We start from the raw sequence: 15,082 nt of genomic DNA, 5'->3' as shown, positions 1-15,082 counted from the left end.
TGTCTGCTAGGTATGAGGCATTGTTCGCCTCATTTAGCAACAAAATAATTAGTTCACGTTATACTTGAGAAGTTTGAATCATTGGGAATTGTATTAGTCTTGTTATAGTTTATAGGACTTTTAAAATTTACTGGTATTTATCGTTCTTTTGTCAATTCTTTAAATTCTCCAGGACTGTTGAGATTATTGCCAACAACAGTTCTTTTTCCCCAGGACTGAAAGATTCTGACAACCTTCAGCGTTCATCTGAGGTTAGAAGTGGCTTCGAAGATGCTCAATATGCTGAGTTGTCTCACAACTGATAGCGAAAAGAATCTTCATGTTCTCAAAATGCATAACATATATGGTAACATTTCATTCCTACTGGTAAATGGAATCTCAGAAATAATGTGGATCCTACTAAGTGATTTTACTTCCTTTGGCTTAATGAGACGTAGAGATTAGGCATTCAGGAATGTTTGGGTCAAAATAGTTGAGGATGAGCTACAGTAGCATCCAGAGAGCAGGCCTTAAAGTCTTCTGACATATTAGAATCATATGGGGCAGCCATACAATTAACATTGCCAGAGCCATATCTCAGGCAAATTAAATGAGAATCTCTGGGATGAGACCCAGGCATGGGTATTTTTAAACAAGCTACCAGATGAGAGGGTTGACTGACATAGGCCTCTTGAACTTCCACCCATGGACATACAATGTACAATTACATATGTAGCAATTACTGCTGAAAAAAATCCAGAAACTAAGTGACTTACACATTGGCCAAGTGAAAAAATAGCTACATTGAAATGGATGTGAAAGAGACACACTCTTAAACCCTACCTAGCACAAGACCAGTGATCAGGAAAAAACCCAACTCGTAGTTTCTCCCTATGGAGTGAAGGGTTTTGGACTGCACATCTCATTCCCCAACTTTTAAGACTTCCACCTGAGGGATAGACTCCCAGAACACCTAGCTCTGAATACCAGTGAGACTTGGGTCCCATAAGAATGTGGCAAACAAAGGAGTGGTTACTGGCATGTGAACACTTGGTGTGGCTACCCTCTCTAGGCCCAGTGCAAAGAGAGCAGGCAAAATCATGTATTTCCTAGTTTTTTAACTAAAAGGGGACCATCTGCATACTTGAAAGCTGCTGACTGCAGGTCAGGCTTTAGCACACCTCTAGGGGCAACCTGCATTCCCTGGAGACTGAGGAAACTAGTGGACATCTCTCCTTTTGTCTCCCTACAGCCACTTGAAGTTACCAGCGTCATTGTGGAAGAAACTTGTACACACATTTGTGCCCCAGCTTTTGCACTGCTGCCCAAGGGACATACCTGTTAATCACTTGGCTCTCATAGAATTGGGGCTTGCATTCATGAGTCCCGCAGGACAGTAGCAAATAAAGAAGTAGTTCTTAAGGGGCACAGGAGTAGCTACTTGCAGCTATACATACATGTGGGCACAGAGCAGAGGGAGCAGGCAAAAATGTCCAACTCCCAGTGTTTTCCTGGAAGGGGCTTAACTGCATACTTTTTCACCTATTGCCTGAGGGTATGCTGCCTTTTTTAATTTTTTTTTTTTTTTTTTTTTTTTTTTTTTTTTTTTTAATTCATGAGAGACAGAGAAACAGGCAGAGGGAGAAGTAGGTTCCATGCAGGGAGCCCAATGTGGGACTCAGTCTCAGGTCTCCAGGATCAGGCTCTGGGCTGAAGGTGGCATTAAACCGCTAGCCACCCGGGCTGCCCGAGGGTCTGCCTGCCCAAGGGTCTGCCTTCTAATCAGCCTGCATCTAGGTAATGACTGAGAGCCTCCACTTTGGGATGGACACATTGGGATAGATTCTGGCCCACCTTCAACTAGAGGCTGCTAACAACAAAGAAGGCAGCTTGGACAACTATGAAGGGAGCTGGGACCAGCCTGATAGACTTCTCATATATAGGACCACTTGTCAAGACAGAGAAGTGGCTATTTTACCTAATAATGTAGAAGTCAACATGGTCAAGGAAAATGAAAACAGAGGATTGTATTGCAAACATAAGAATACCTCTAAAATAGCTCCTGCTCTGTCTGTCTTACCTTGCAAGCAATCCTAGCAGGGACAGGCACCACTCCCAACTACTGCACTGGGGAGGAGAATCAGCCACACACACCAATGTGCCTGCTGTTCTGGCAGCTGAGCCTCTTAGGTGGCTGTGCAGGGAATAAGTCCTGCCATTCATGCCCCAGTGGCAGACAGGCTATTTGCAAGACACCTTGTCTGACAGGCAGCCCTACCTAGCTACCTATAAGCCCATAGCCATCTCACACGCTCCTCTTAACAGAAAAGGAGCAGACTCTGCCCAGTGACCAAACCCTGCTTCAAGCACACACAGCAGGCAAAATAGGTCATTGCAGCAGGCTGAATTCAAATGCAGCTCACCCACACTAGGGCACATGCAGCCCAGCTAGGAGACCTCCCTGGAATGCTGGTTCTGTTAACCTGGGAGGATTTTGCTATGGGGAACCAGAGGACTTATACACAAGGTAACAACTTTCAAGACCAGGAGATGTAGTGGGTCTTCCTAATACACAGAGAAATAGACAAAATGAGACAGATAAGTTCCAAATGAACAAGAAAGTCGAAAGAGCTAAATGAATTCTTTATCAGGCATACTGCTCATCTCTGTTTCAGAGTAATACAGTAATGGGGAGCTTTAACACACCACTTAATCTAAAGATCCTACAGTCAGAAAAGCAGCAAGGAAAAATGGCTTTGAATGACTTTGGACCAGATGGACCTAACATATATACAGTAAAATTAATCCAAAAGCAATACACATTCTTTTCAAATGCACATGGAACATCTCCAGGAGAGACCACATGTTAGACCACTAAACATAGCTCAATAAATTTCAGAAGATGGAAATTATCAAGCATTTTTTTCAATCACAAAGTATGAAACAAGTTGATTACAGGAAAATATCTGGAAAGAACACATACATGGAGGCAAACAATGTGCTACTAAGCAATGAGTGAGTGAATCAAGAAAAAAAATGCATGGAGACAAAAATGAAAACAAATGGTCCAAAATTTTTAGGACAGTAAAAGTAGTTCTAAGGGGGATATTTATAGTGATACAACTCTACCTCTAGAAGCAAGAAAAATCTAACCTAATCTTATGCTTAAGGGTACTAAAAAAGAACAGATTATAAAGTTAGTAGAAGGAAGGAACCAAGATTAGAACAACAATAAATGAAATAAAAGCAAATAGAAAAGATCAATGAAACCAGGAGTTGTTTCTTTGAAAACATAAGCAAAATTGATAAATGTTTAGCCAGACTTATCAAGAAGAGGCCTCAAGTAAAATCAGCTGTGAGGGAGGAGAACTAGCCAGCACCAGAAACACAAAGGATTATCATAATTTTTTGCCAACGAATTGGATAACCTGGAAGTAATGAATAAATTCTTAGGAATATACAATCTTCCAAAACTGAATCAGGAAGAAATAGAAAACTTGAACAGACCAATTAACAGCAATGAAATTAGATCAGTAATCTAATTTCCCAGATCCTGGGTCCAGTGGCTTCACAGGTGAATTCTACCAAACATTTAAAGGAGAGTTAATACTTCCTATTTTACAACTATTCCAAAAAGTGAAAGAGGAAGGAAAACTTCCAAATTCATACGGCAAGGCCAATGTTACCCTGATACCAAAACCAGACAAAGACACTACAAACAAAGGACACAATTGGCCCATATCTCTGATGAACATAGATGCAAAGATCCTCAACATCTTAGCAAACAGAATTCAACAATATGTTAAAAAAAAAATGCTCAAGTAGGAGTTATTACAGGGATGCAAGAGTAGTTTAATGTTCACAAAACCATCAATGTGATATAATAAAGGAGGATAAAACCATATGATTATCTTAATAGAAGCAGAAAAAGACTTGACAAAATTCAACATTCATTCACAATAAAAACTCTTGACAAAGTGTGTAGAGAGGGATCATATGTCAATGTAAGAAAGGCCATATATAGCAAACTGAAAGCTAACATCTTACTTATTGGTGGGAAACTGAAAACTTCAAGAACCAGACAATGATGGCCACTCGCCACTTTTATTCAGTGTAGTACTGGAAGCAATCAGACAAGAAATAATACAGCATCCAAATTGGTAAGAAAGAAATACAATTTTCACTACTTGTAGATGATATAATACTATATATAGAAAACCCTAACAACACCACTAAAAAACTATTAGGGCTAATAAAATATTTAAGTAAAATTGCAGGATACAGAATATACATAAATCTGTTGAATTTCTATACACTAAACATGGATAATAGAAAGGGAAGTTAACAATTACATTTGCAATTGTGCCAAAGGAATAAAATACTTAGGAATAAATTTAATCAAGGAGGTGAAAGACCAAAATGTAAGATATTGTTAAACTGAAGATGACACAAATAAGTGAAAAGTTTATACCATGCTCATGGGTTGAAAATATTGTTATATGTTCAAAATATCCAAAGCACTCTATGGATTCAGTGCAATCCCTTTCAAAATACCAACTTTTTTCAGAGAACTAGAATAATCCTAAAATGTGTAGGAACCACAAAAGATCTCAAATACCCAAAGCAATCTTGAGAAAGAAAAGCTGGATATATTATAACCCTAGATTTCATGATATAGTAATCAAAACAGTATGGCACTGGCGAAAAAAGTAGATTAGTGAAACTGGATAGAAACCCAGAAATAAACCTACATGTATATGGTCAAGTGGTCTATGACAAAGGAGGCAATAATATAAAATGAGGAAAAGACCGTCTTTTCACTAAGTGGTATTAGGAAAAATGGATAGCTACGTATAAAAGAATGAACTGCTTTCTTATACCATACACCAACCCCTCCCTGCAACAAACAAGCGAAAACCTCTCAAGGTAGATTGAAGACCTAAATATGAATCCTGAAGCCATAAAGTGCTTAAGAGAAAATATAGGGAGTAATCTCTTGGATATTGTCCTTAGCAACATATTTATGGATATGTCCCCTCAGGCAAGGGAAACAAATATAGAAGTAAACTACTGGGACTACATCAAAATAAGTTTTTGCATTGCAAAGGAAACTATCAACAAAACAAAAGAACCCAGTAAATAGGAGATATTTGCAAATAATATCTGATAGGAAGTTAATCCAGAATATATGAAAAATTTATGCAACTCAACACCAAAAAAAATCAAATAATCTGATTTAAAAAATTGACAGAGGATCTGAATAGACATTTTCCCAAAGAATACATAAAAATGGCAAACAGACACATGAAAAAATGCTCAATATCACTAACCATCAAGAAAATGCAAATCAAAACCATAATGAATTATCACTTCTTACCCGTCAGAATGGCTAGTATCAAAAAGACAAGAAAAAAACGAGTGCTGGATGTGGAAAAAAAGAAACCCTCATGCACCATTAGTGAGAATGTAAATTGGTGCAACCACTGTGGAAAACAGTATGAAAGTTTCTTGAAAAATTAAAAATAGAAATACCTTATGATTTAGTGATTCCACTACCAAGCACATATCAAAGAAAATGAAAACACTAATTCAAAAAGATATATGCATTCCTATGTTTATTGCAGCATTATTTTTACTAATCAAGATTTGGAAGCAACCCAAGTGTCCATCCGTAAGTGAATCAATAAAAGTATGTGTGTGTGTGTGTGTGTGTGTATACACACACACACATACACAATGGGCCACTGCTTAGCCATTAAAAAAGGATGGGATCTTGCCATTATTGACAATATGAATGAACCTAGAGGATATTATACTAAGGGAAATAAGTCAGAGAAATACTATATGATTTAATTTATATGCGGAATCTAAAGAATGAAATAACTGAACAAACAAAAACAGAAACAGACTCTTAAGTAGAATAACCTGGTGGTTGCCAGAGGGGAGGCAGGTAGGGGGATGGGTGAAATGGATAAAGATGACTAAGAAGTACAAAACTTCCAGTTATGAAACAAATCACAGAGATGAAAACTACAGTATAGGGAATATAATCAATAATATTGTAATAATGTATGATAACAGATGGTGACTACATTTATCACTGGTGAGCATTGAATAATGTTTAAAAGTGTTGAATCATTATGTTGTGCATCTGAAACTAACATTGTATGTTGATTATATTACAATAAAGAAAAACATTGAAGAGTGAAGATCGCTTAACAGACTTATGGGAAAGCATCACATGGATCAAAACTCACATTATAATTGTCCCTGAAGAAGAGAAAGGTGTGGAAAATATATTTGAAGAATAATGGCTAATAACCTTAATCTACAGAAGGCAGTAGAGCTCCATGGTAAGGAAGTCCAGAGGGTCCAAATAAGATCAACTCAAGGAGAACAACACAAAGGCACAGTATAATTAAATTCCCTAAAGCTAAAAGCAAGGAGAGAATCTTAAAAGCAACAACAGAAAATCAACTTGTATACAAGACTATGAGCAGATTTTCCAGCAGAAGTTGTGTAGGCCAGAAGGAAGTGGCATGATATATATTCAAGTGCTGAAAGAAAAAAAAAAAAAAAACCTGCCAACCAAGAATAGTTTACCTGACAAAACTGTCCTTCAGAATTGAAGGAAAGATGAAGATTTTTCCAGGCAAAGAAAAGCTGAAGGAGTTCATCACCATTAAACCAGGCTTACAAGAAATATTAAAGGGACATATTAAGGTGAAATGAAAGGGTGATAATTACTAATAGGGAAACATAAAGTGTAAATCTTATTGGTAAAGGTAAATACGTAGTAAAATTCAGAATAATTTCATGGTGTAGTAGTGGAGGATAATCACCTATAAAGCTAAAATGATGTTTAAAAGATAAAAATAATAAAAATAACCATAAGCACAATAACTTGGTAATGCATACTCAAGATAAAATGATAAAAGTTTGTGATATTAAAAACAGGTTGAAAGGGTAGGGGAAGTAAAAGCTTTAGAATGTGTTTGAACTTATGTTACCAATCTAAAATAGACTTACAAGTTGTTTTTTGTAAGCCTACTGATCATAGCTACACAAATCCATCTCCATTAGATACACAAAAGACAAAGGGAAAGGAATTAAGCAAACCAATAAAAAAAAAAAAGTCACTAAATCACAAAGGAGAGCAAGAAAAGGAAGGAATATATGAACAACGAAGCAGAAACAATGAACAAAATGGCATTAAATATAAATAATTTGAATGTAAATGGATAAAATTCTCCAAAAGACATAGATGGGCTGAATGGATAAAAAACAAAAACACAAGAACCATCTATATCCTGCTTACAATAGACTAATTTCAGATGTAAAGACATGCATATTCTGTAAGTGAAGGGATGGTAAAAGGTATCCTGTACAAATGGAAACCAAGAGAAAGCTGGGACAGCCATACTTAGACAAAATAGACTTTCAGATAAACACTGTATTAAGAGACGAAGAACATCATTATATGATGATTATGTGGTCGAATCTATGAGGGGATATAACTTGTAAATATTTAATCATCCAACATAGGAGCACCTAAATATATAAAGCAAATGTAAAGAGACCTAAAGGGAGAAGTAGATAGTAATACAAAGATACTAGGGGACTTTAATAACCCACTTTCACCAATGGATAAATCAGAACATTTGTAAGGAAGCAGTGGCCTTAACATGTTAGATCAGATAGACTTAGACATATACAGAGCAGTCCATTCAAAAGCAATGGAATACACATTTTTTCTCAAGTACACAAGCAACATTCTCCAGAATATATGTTATGCCACAAGTCTTAGTACATTTTAAAAGACTGAATTCAAACATATTTCTGACCACAATGGTTTGAAACTAGAAATCAATTACAGGAAGTAAACTGGAAAAATTCAAACGCAGAGATTAAACTGTATACTACTGAACAATGTGTCAAAGAATAAAAAAGGAAATAAAAATTACCTTGAGACAAATGAAAATGTAAATACCAAAACTAATGGGATACAACATAAAGCTATTCTAAGAGGGAAGTTCAGCATGGTAAATGCCTGCATCATGAAACAAGAAAGATTTCAAAAAAACAAACTTTATACTCTGAGGAACCAGAAAAAGAACAAACAAAACCCAAAATTAGCATAAGGAAGGAAGCAAAGACCAAAGAAGAAATAAATGAAATAGAGATCAGAAAAACAGAAGAGATGAAACAAAGATATACTAAATTGACAAGCCTTTAGTTAGACTAAGAAAAAAAGGGTGAAGACCCAAATAAACAACATCGGAAATGAAAGATGTGGCAGTACACAGAAACTACAGAATATGAAACATCATAGAAGATACTATAAACAAATATCTGCTAACAAACTGGATAACCTAAAGAATATAGATAAATTTCTAGAAACATATGACCCATAAAAACTGATCATAAAGAAACAGAAAATCTGAACTGACTAATAATGAACAAGGAGACTAATTTAGTAGTTAAAAACTTTTGGACACAAGGAAGTCCAGAAACAGATATTTTCACTGCTAAATTCTACCAAACATTTAAAGAATTAGTACTCATTTTTGTCAAGCTCTAAGAAAAAAAGAATAGGGAATGTGCTCAAATTTTATGAGGACAGCATTACCTGATACCAAAATAGATAAGAACACTAGAAAGAAAAGAAAATCATAAGCCAATAATCCTGATGATCATAGATGCAAAATTCTCAACAAAATATTAGCAAACTGAGGGGTGTCTGGCTGGCTTAGAGAAGCAGGTGACTCTTGCTCTTGAGGTCAGAGTTCAAGCCCCACCTAGGTTGTAGAGATTACATAAATGAACTTTTAAAAAATATTAGCAAACTGGATTCAATAGTATATTAAACAGTTTGTACATGGTGATCAAGTGGAATTTATCCCAAGCATGCACAGATGGATGGCTCAATATCCATCAATCAATAATAGCCTATACCATATTAACAAAGTGAAAGATTAAAATTGTATGATCATCTCAATAGAGGCAGAAAAAGCATTTGAGAAAATTTTACAACTGTTTATGACAAAAGCAAAGTAGGTATAGAGGAAGTGCACCTCAATATAATAAAGGCGGTATATAACAAGTCTCCAGCTTACATCATACTCAACATTGAAAAGCTAAAAGCTTTTTTCTCTAAGATTAGGAACAAAACAGAGTCTGCTCTCACCATATTTATTCAACATATTTCTATAAGTCCTAGCCAGAGTGATTAGGCAAGAAAAAGAAATAAAAGGCATCCAAATCAGAAAGGAAGAATTAAGACTGTTACTATTTGTCAATGGCATGGTATATACAGAAAATTCTAAAGACTCCACCAAAAACAAGTTATAATTAAATGAATTCAATAAAGTTTCAGAATAGAAAACCAACATACAAAATTGGTTGTTTCTATACACTAATAAGTATCAGAGAAAGAAAACAATTGCATCAAAAAGTTTAAAGTACCTAAAAATAAACTTAACAAAGTAGATTAAAGACCTGTACATTGATGTCTATAAGGCATGGAATGAAGAAATTGAAAAGATATAGGTAAATAAGAAAATATTCCATAGTACTGGATTGGCAGAATTAATATTATTAAAATGTTCATTTACCAAAGCAATCTACAAGTTCAATGCAATCCTTGCCAATATTGCAATGGCTTTTTTCATGGAAGTAGAATAAACAGTCATAAAATATTTATGGAGTCACAAAAGACCTTGAATAGTCAAAATGATCTTGAGAAAGAAAAATCTAGAGGCATTATGTTCCTTGATATCAAGTTAAGTTCCAAAGTTACAATAATCAAAACAGTGTGATATTGCATAAAAGCAGAATAGAGAGCCCAGAAATAAATACATGTATATGTGGTCAATTTCTCAAAACGAGCCAAGGATATACAATAGGGAATGGATAGTCTCTTCAATAAATGATATTGGGAAAACTTGACAGCCACATGCGAGAAAATGAAACTAGACAACGATCTTACACAATACACAAAATGAATTAAATATTTGAACAAGAGATATGGAAACCTACAACTCCTAGAAGAAAACATAGGTGGTAAGCTCCTGGACATAGTGATGATTCTTTGGATTTGACAGCCAAAGTAAGGGCAACAATACCAATAATAAGCAAACAGGATTATATCAAGCTATATAGCTCCTTCATAGCAAAGGAAACCATAAAATGAAAAGGCAACCTACCAAATGGAAAAAATATTTGCATATCATATATAAGAAATTAATATCCCAAAATACATAAGGAACTAATATAACTTGATAGAAAAAATCTGATTAAAGAATAGGTAGAGGACTTGAATAGACATTTCTCTATAGAACATATACAGGTGGCCAATAGGTACATGAAGAGATTCTCAAATCATTACTCATCATAGAAATGCAAATCACAAATACAACGAGATGTCACTTCATACCTGTTGGGATGACTCTTATAAAAAAGACAAGAGATAAATGCTGGCAAAAATGTGGAGAAAAAGTAACTCTTATACATTGTTGGTAGCAGTGTAAATTGGTACAGCCTCTATGGAAGACAATACGGAGATTTCTAAAAAAAATAAAAATAGAACTATCATATCCAGTAATTCTACTTCTGGGTATATATCCAAAGGAAATGAAATAATTACACTGAAGAGGTATCTGTACTCCCATGTTCATTGCAGCAGTATTTAGAACAACCAAGGCATAGAAGCAATCTAAGTGTCCATTGCTGGATGAGGAATGGATAAAGAAAATGTAGTGTGTGTTATCCAACCACGAAAAGGAAGAAATATGGACATTGGTGACAACAGTGGACCTGAAGGACATTATGCTAAGTCAAATAGGCAGATAGAGAAAGACAAATACTGCATGATATCACTTATATGTGGAATCTAATACTACTAATATTAAGAAAATGCAAAAACGTTGAGCTCATAGAAAAAGTAGAAAATTGTTTGCTGGAGGTGGGAGGAGGTGGAAATAGGAAGAAGTCTGTCAAAGGGTACAGGTTCAGTTGTAAGTTGAATAAATTCTGAGAGTCTAATATAAAACATGGTGACTGTAGTTGATAACACTATTGTTTAATTGAAATTTGCTATGAGGATAGAACTTAAATGTTTTTTATACACAAAACAGGATAAACATATGAGGTGATAGATGTGTTAATTAACTGAATGGAGGGAATCTTCACAATGTATATCAAATCTCCTAGTTGTACATTTTAAATATCTTGCAATTTTGTCAATTCAAAGCTGTAAAGGAAAAAGGCTACCAGGTGATTCTAATGTTCCCAAGGTTGATGACTACCATCTAATACATCTAGGAATTCTTAATTTAGGCAATTAATGCAAAGAGGTTTTCAAATAATGCCTTTTCAAAGAGAATTTTACTAAACACTCAAATTCTTTGTTATTAAATTGTTCTCCAAAGTAAGGAATATTTTTGGCATGATGTTTGTGTAATTTCAGCGGTAGTTACATAATTTTCCAATTACTTAGTGACTCCACTATGATAGTTAACTGGAGGTTTCTTAAGTTTTAAAAGAAAATGGAGTACAAAGACAATAATTTTAATATTTTTTATTGGAATTTGATTAATATCCTGTTCAACTGATGTGGCTTTGGAATAAAGCAGGAAGGATGGTATGGTCCATTTGCCAGGATCTACATAGTTTATCTTCTTTAATTCTTTCACTTATGAACATCCTGGCTAGGACTTCTCCTTGAATCTTAAATGAGGCACATACCATATTCTTGCCCTTCCATTTATCCTCTTGTCAAGGTGTAGCCTATCACAAAAAATAGAACTCACCTACTTCAACGATAGATGGAGAGAATCTAAGAGTGAAGAGAGTTGGATCTTGAATCTTAAATGAGGCACATACCATATTCTTGCCCTTCCATTTATCCTCTTGTCAAGGTGTAGCCTATCACAAAAAATAGAACTCACCTACTTCAACGATAGATGGAGAGAATCTAAGAGTGAAGAGAGTTGGGGTTTTTACTCTGAGAAGTGTATTGTACCATCTATGGGTGGACATAACTGCAGAATGGACTATTACTTGAAGCATTTTTTGTGCTTGTTATAACTAGATTTATATTTTCCCCAATGACTTTGGGATTCAAGATCCACTAATTAGATTTGGACAAGTACATAGTACAATGTCACTTTAGAATGTTTCCATTACAAGACAAATACTTGGCCAAAGCAGCAGCATCTTCTAAATTTCTTAGTCTTGACTTATGAAAATATTCAAAGAAACCACATTGCCTTTTTTTTTTCTTCTTCCCAGGAATGAAGCTATACAGTCGTAAGGACAGTTGAACAGGTATTGACTTCTAAAGAACATCCAGAGGTAGGGGTATTCAATAAATAATTCATTACTTCCTTACCTCCACCAAAATTTCTTCACTTCAGCTGCAAACTTGAAACTCGAAAGTATTCAAGTCTTAGACTTTTAATCTGCCTCTTCTTAATACTCTTCCTTTTTTCTCAGAAATCAAAATACATCTATAGCTTATTTTAGGATCAATCTCAAATGTGCTTTTTTTGGACAAAGTAAGTTTCAAAACTAGTAATTTGCATCGTGTTTGAAATTTTAACTGCTATTCTTTGATTTATCCATATTTCTATTCAGTAAATATTGAGCTCGTAGTATGTTGGGCACTGTTCAAGGCACTGTGTGGATATTGTAGTGAACATAAGGAAGTCAATCCCTACACTCATGGATTAGGGTGGGAGAAAATATCCCAAGTAAAGGCTGACACCAGTCTCAAACAGAAAATGACGCAACGAACAGTATGTCAAAGTTTTAAAATGAGGTTATAAAAACAAAGTAAAAAACCTTGACCCCAAAATCTTAATATATTCTAAGGAAATAATTATGTGCCAAAATATGTATGTGCAGAGATCTTCATCATATTATAGAACATTGGAACATTAAATTAAGGACCAGTTGAATACATTATAGTGCATCATGTAATAGACTGATCTGAAGCCGTTAAAAAAGATGCTGCAGAAATGTTTCTAATTACATAGAAAGAGGAAAATATATTAAGTGAAAGTTGCTGGTTTCAGAGTTTTATGTAATTCCTCTAAAAGAGTGGTCTCAACTGGGGGCTACTTTGCCTCTCAGGGAACATTTATCAATGTCCAGAGACACTTTTGACTGCCACATTGGGTTATGCTGCTAGCTTCTGGTCAGTAGAGGACAGGGATCCTGATGAACATCTTACAATGCATAGGACAGTCCCCCACAACAAAGAATTATGTGGTCCAAAATGTCAATAGTTCTGAAGTTGAGAGACCTTCCTCTTAATTATGTATAGCACTGAAAGAACAAATGGGGTCATGGATGTTTTTAAATGTTATTTTGTTTGGATCTTACTTTAGATCAGAACATATTAACTTCATAATTAGAAACAAAAAAATATTTTAAAATGTGCTGAAGTTTGGACTCATCTCTGCCTGGGAATGTTTTTTCTTAAGAAGTTCAGGCATTTTTGTCTTTTCTGACTGCTCCTGGCCTATGCACACCTGATTGCCTATATTTGTGATGCCTCTATTTCTGATGGATCCAGGTTATGTCTGGTCCTAGTTTACTCCTATTACATGGGTTGAGGTACTTGCCTGAGTTAGTAATGAGCTTTATCCATCAAGAGAGGTTATCGTTCTAGGTTTTGAAAAGCATGTTCTTAGATATCCATGGGTTATATTTTAGGGAAGTTAAAGGATCTGTCATCCCTCAGCACAGGTCCCAGAAAGATGAGACTGCACAGTAAAGTATTCTTCAGCTGCAAAGAATTCTATTCAGCCAGATCCAATCCAGACTCATCTCCAGAAAAGCTGTGGTATGGTTAATTGTCTCTTTTTGGTTTAATATTGTGATTTTTAAAAAAGGGTCTAAGTGGGCTAATTCACCCACTTCTTTTTTAAAATCCACCATGGAAATAAAGATTAACCATAAAATATCTTTAATAAGCAGTTGAGTTTATCTGCAGGGACCAGTGGCATGCTGGTTTGTGGAAGGCTATTATGGTCTTTGTAGAAACTTTCTCAGGATTTCTATTACTTTGAATGTGCATGTTTTATTCTTCAGGGAATTAATTGTTTCTATTCTCTTTCATTAGAAGACATATTAACTTGGCAGGATAAGCATTGTCCAAGTAGGTAAGGTAAATTATATATTTTCTCTTTCCCTGGACTCATTTTCTAACTAGAGCCTATATGCTATAAAAACTTGAAGTTAGTTTCCTGTTGTTCTTATAACATAGCCATTTATTGAGACCCATGAATGTGTATGCACTTCATCTGATTACATGAAATGTTCTCAACCCCAAAATAAAGAGTACAATTACTTCATTAGTGGACAGTTTGTTTCCATGGGTAAGTGCCAGTTTATGATGATTCTATCAATACTATCACCACAGTAATTTACTTCTCATTTAATCAGTGTTTAAATTGAACTGGGATAGGCAGAAAAAAAGTTTTACATAATTATTATGGAGCAAATGGAGATAGTCGTAGCAATTTAGCATAGAAGCCTCATTGCAGAAGCACAGATGGGTTAGGAGACGTTGATAAAAAATATGTTCAGGAATAAATCTCTTATAAGCATTGTATTAAATTTCCAATGCTTGCAAGGCAATTAACTTTGCATTAATTACTTTAAGCTTTCTTATGCTTTATATAGCTCCAAGTAGAAATCCTACAGACTGAGCAGCCTGTGAAGGCACTTCTTTGTCATGCTCCATTTCACATAAGTCATTAGATTGTTCAGAAAGGTGTTTCTTCCCAGATTTGTCTAAGTGGTAAGTTCAATATTTAGTAAGTCATCCCCCTGTGCTTCTCTAACCTTCTCCAAGCCAGTGTTTTTGAAGTATGGGTTTGCCTTGTAGGAAGATGGGCTACCTTGGAAAACTGATTTCCAAATAGAAGCTTGTCTACAAATTTTCTAGATTAAGAATTGTACTTACTGGTTTTGCTTCCTCAAAACTGCTAAGAGAGGGTATACATGTAGTGTTCTTCAGGCAAGGGACTTCTTGGTATTATTTGTTAATTGATTAAGTTCTTGTCTTAGAATTTTTTCCCTCCTCCTCAGTAAG

At 35.2% G+C, this 15,082-nt stretch overlaps 1 long non-coding RNA gene across 1 annotated transcript; it reads left to right on the top strand.

Moving 5' to 3' along the window:
- Positions 1-213: 213 nt before the first annotated feature.
- Positions 214-13,822, top strand: LOC140595636 (uncharacterized). The gene is made up of 3 exons (XR_011997389.1): positions 214-346; positions 12,271-12,333; positions 13,727-13,822. It is a non-coding gene; the product is annotated as an uncharacterized lncRNA (long non-coding RNA).
- Positions 13,823-15,082: the final 1,260 nt, after the last annotated feature.

This window comes from Vulpes vulpes, chromosome 15 (assembly GCF_048418805.1).
Source record: "Vulpes vulpes isolate BD-2025 chromosome 15, VulVul3, whole genome shotgun sequence".
In the NCBI taxonomy this organism is placed as follows: domain Eukaryota; kingdom Metazoa; phylum Chordata; class Mammalia; order Carnivora; family Canidae; genus Vulpes; species Vulpes vulpes.
This window is presented reverse-complemented; position numbering and strand designations above follow the sequence as displayed.